This window comes from Sinocyclocheilus rhinocerous, unplaced genomic scaffold, assembly GCF_001515625.1.
Source record: "Sinocyclocheilus rhinocerous isolate Xijiao unplaced genomic scaffold, SAMN03320098_v1.1 scaffold2996, whole genome shotgun sequence".
NCBI classification, from domain to species: domain Eukaryota; kingdom Metazoa; phylum Chordata; class Actinopteri; order Cypriniformes; family Cyprinidae; genus Sinocyclocheilus; species Sinocyclocheilus rhinocerous.
In genome coordinates this window covers 22643-26933 of record NW_015632725.1, presented here as the reverse complement: position 1 = coordinate 26933, position 4291 = coordinate 22643, and the positions used below count along the sequence as shown (strand labels likewise).

General features: G+C 39.6%; 1 protein-coding gene across 1 annotated transcript in view; it reads right to left on the bottom strand.

The window, feature by feature from the left end:
• The window catches only part of LOC107742915 (GTPase IMAP family member 7-like), a 34448-nt gene extending 31753 nt beyond the window's left edge, over nucleotides 1-2695 (bottom strand). Inside the window, exon 1 of the mRNA XM_016555998.1 lies at nucleotides 2597-2695. The gene's annotated coding sequence lies outside the window, so the exon portion shown is untranslated. The remainder of the gene's footprint in view (nucleotides 1-2596) is intronic.
• Between the last annotated feature and the right edge of the window lie 1596 nt (nucleotides 2696-4291).

Genomic DNA, 4291 nt, shown 5'->3' with positions numbered 1-4291 from the left:
GCTAACAGTGGGTGGTGGTCACGAAGATGACTGAGCAAATTTGATGCGTTTCCCCCTTTTGCATGACTTTCTTCTTGCAAGATCAGCAGACAGGGTGACCGTCCTCGATTAAATTGCCTTCAGGACTCTTGTAAAAGCCAAAATACGACCAGACCACCGATTTGGTTCTCTTAGATGGCTGAAAAATCTCCCGAGCGCTGTCACTGCCTTCCGCCATTTCCTCTCGTGTAAAAAACAACAACAACAACACTGCATGCTGCTTCTGCGTCAGACTGATGCTGGCTGGACAGGATTTACCGCGAGCTTTCAAAATCGTGATAATCAAATACGGTTTTGATGATAATTAAATTTTAAACGATAATACTAACCGTCAGGGCATTTTATCGTTATTTATCGTGAAACCGGTAATCGTTACATCCCTACTGTACACACACAAAATTTTACTGTTTGAATTTCTAGTACAACCCTCTTTCCTAAGCTCAAGTATGCAAACCTCTTTGCCACATGCACTATATTGAAAGTTAAATTTTCAAATGAAAATGGCAACATGAGTAATAAGATAGGAACAAACAAATCAATTAGCAATATCATTAATAAATACAACTGAACCAAATTTCAGGTACAGAAACTGTAATTAAAAGTTAGTTTTCTGTATACTGGTCGACAAATATGAAAGAAGTCAATTTCGGCCCGGAACAACCTTTTCTACAGTGGAAATACACGGAACGGTTCGAGAAAGGACACAAACTGGGAACCCGTACCGTGACCTCCGTTCTCTGTGCTCCCGCTTGCGCTTCGTGCGCGCTGCACGCAAACAGGGCGCAAGTTCTTTCCGTTCCTGCACTTAAATAGTTTTTAATCACATTAAAATGCGAACGCAGGAAATCGTTAAGCAGTATCAAAATGCACGCGTCTTATCGAATACCCGGTTCTTGGAAATTTGGAACCGGTTCTAAAATGGAACCGGTTTTCGATACCCAACCCTAGTGATGACTGATTGGATGCAGTACATGCATACTTGGGCTTGTTTGTTAAACAATTAGCCTATGCAGTTTATATGTTTGAAAACCACCAAACTGACCCCAAACCAGCCCAAATTTTGTCCACCCGCCCAAGCCAAACTGCCCAATCTGGCAACACTGTCAGCGGATTGAAAAAGAACGCGCTGAAAGACGGGGAGGAGCCGATCGAAGTCTGCCGCCATGTTCATAAGAAATTTAAAGGGGACTGAGGCGATCACGAATTAGTGTACAGTTTATGGAGCCAATCGCAAAATTTTAGGGGGGCTGAGTAGTCATTTTATGGGGGCTATAGCCCCCCTAAAAGTGGCCTAGCAACGCCCATGTTTGTGATCAAACATTAATTGGTGGATCCACTGCGGACCCCTGGTTGAAGGCCCTTGATATAAACCATACCTGTCAACCCTCCCGTTTTTCCCGGGATTCTCCCGTATTTTACCATTCTATCCCGCTATCATCCCATTTAAATATTTTCCCGTATTACTCCCGTAATTTTTCTATCTTTCTATTAAAAAAAAAATCCCACTGCGCGTATTTTATATGTTTGCTACATTCGCTTCCGGTAAAACTCCCGTAATTTGTATGTACCAAACCTCATTATATGAATAATCATGTCAACAAATTCCAAGGTTGTCCAGTTGCCAGATCTTGTATGAAACGCATCTTTCTCACACGATCGACGCATACAAATTTCAACCCATTTGTCCCCTCAACTTGTAAACCTACAGCCCAGTGATGCTATCGATATGTGCGCAGGTTGTACCGCGGGAATGATCAATAATGATCACTGGGAGAAATGGGAGAAGACTCAGGTGGCGCTCCAGTGAAAAAAACTAAATAAACATGTAAATTGAGATATAACTTACACTTCAAAAGGCGATGGTTTAATTGATTAAATATGAGCGCTGCGAGTTTCAAAGTCAGGTGCTGCCCTGCTTTGTTTACTGCGGTTACCGGGGAAACGGCTATATTCCTGGAGAAAAGCGCCACCTGCTGGCAGAGAATGAATTTGCATTTTTCAATAAGCCCTTCTGCTCTCTGTTTAGACCAAAGCCAAAAACGACCCTTATTTTTACGCAGAAAACACACAGCAGTAAATGTGAACTGGTGGATCGACAAGAAGATAATGAATTATAAAAACTAAAGATATAGCCATAGCATATTTATGTTACTAAATGAATATAACTGTTTGATAGTAATTGTTTAAATTAATATAAAAATATTATATAATATAAATATAATGTAGTATCAAAATTACTTTTGACTACATCCCCCCCACCCCCGCCCCACTTTCCCGTATTTTGGTACCCAAATGTTGACAGGTATGTATAAACCAATGCTGATATTCTGGAAATCGAAAGAGGACCACTGGACACACAAACTGGATCTGAGCAATTGTGAACAATGTGGCCTAACAACGTTAGATCAATTCCAATCGCATACACAAATAATCGAATTTGCACTGACAATGTGAACGTAGCTTTCAAGCTCGTGGCTATATTAAATATCATGACTTTACCCTTATTTACACAAGTCAAAATAAGAGCTAGTGGAAAAAAACATTATTTTAAACTTACCTTACAGGAAAATATCGTTTGAGGTAATGTTTGAATATTTCATCTTTGAACTGTTTCAAGTGAAACGGTGCAAGGCCTAGCATCGGAAGCACAAATGTACAGGAATAAAAGTCTGCGCAGTGCGCAGCTTCTTCTTCTTCAGATTTGATCTGCGAGAGGCAACCAACTCACAGATGCACTATCGCCACCTACCTGGCTGGAGATCGTGAGAAGAAAACAGAAAAAACGAACTAAATTCCCTCTATTATCTCTGTAGTCTTCAAATATTTAATTAAGAATGTCAGTAAATTCCCCAAGGATGACCTTCTAAGAGGCTTTAACAGTAATATTTAAATTTAGACTCTAATTCAGCAAAGGTGCTTCTTCCTTTGGACCCGCCTGTCAGATATTATTCCATAACTTTTTATATGCGCTCAGTCAAGTTAGTTATTTTAAGATATTGAAAAGAAAACTGCTAACACCCAAATCCTTACTTCACCGTTACCTTTCTGAGCTGTTGAATCATAATGCTGCTTTCTGGCTGTTTTTGACACTGTAGCATATTATGTTCCACTTCCACATGTACCAAATGTCTTTGTGAATGTTCGGTTGTTTATTAGTGTTTTGTCATTCTCAATAATAGGTAAAATCCTTTTGCTTAAACTTGGGTACAGTTTTGTTAAAAATTTACCAGTGATATTTTTGTCACTCCAGGAAAAAAGGTGTTGTCTAGGTTAAGATAATAAGTAATCAAACATAAAACTTCTTTGTGATTCTTACTGCTAATGACATCCGTCACTAAATGAAATTCTCACATAATTCAATAAATTCATTCCTACAAGAACAAATATGACAAAACAACCTCGCCAGGTTCTTTATTTACAGTACAAATGCTTACTTACAAGAAATATTGGGATTACTGTAGACCAGTGGTTCATTATGAAGTGTGACATAATATAACTCTGTAAATAAATACAATGTAAATTCATGTCTAAGCACTTTAATACCCTAAAGTCCTAATATCCTGCTAAGTCCACTTCGCAGGGCACTTACGATTAATTAGAACAAACCTCTGAAGTGATAAGAGAAACATACAAAATGTGGACTAGGATTAAGAACCGCTGCTGTAAACTCTATGCAGTACATAGATGTTAAATAGTATACATAGATGTTACATAGATACATGGATGTTAAGTGTACATATATACACATATTACAAATGTTACACATACTGTATAGCAGGGGTTTCCAATAGGGCTGCACGATAAATCGCATGCGATAGTTAATGCCAGGGGTGCCCAAACTGGGTCCTGGAGGGCCGGTGTCCTGCAGAGTTTAGCTCCAGCTTGCCTCAACACACCTGACTGGAAGTTTCTAGCATGCCTATTATGAGCTTCATTAGCTGCTTCAGGTGTGTTTAATTAGGGTTGTAGCTAAACTCTGCTGGACACCGGCCCTCCAGGACCGAGTTTGGGCACCCCTGGCATTAACTATCGCATGCGATTTATCATGCAGCCCTAGTTTCCAACCCTGCTTATTGAGAGCTACTATCCTGCAGACTTAAGTTCCAATGCAATCCAATGCACACCTGTCTGTAATTATCAAGCAATCCTGAACACCTTGAAGCTCAGCTGCTTCAGGTGTGTTTGACTGGGGTTAACACGTATAGCTATGCATATTACAAGAATGTAATTAAGATTTGATTTTGCGAATCTT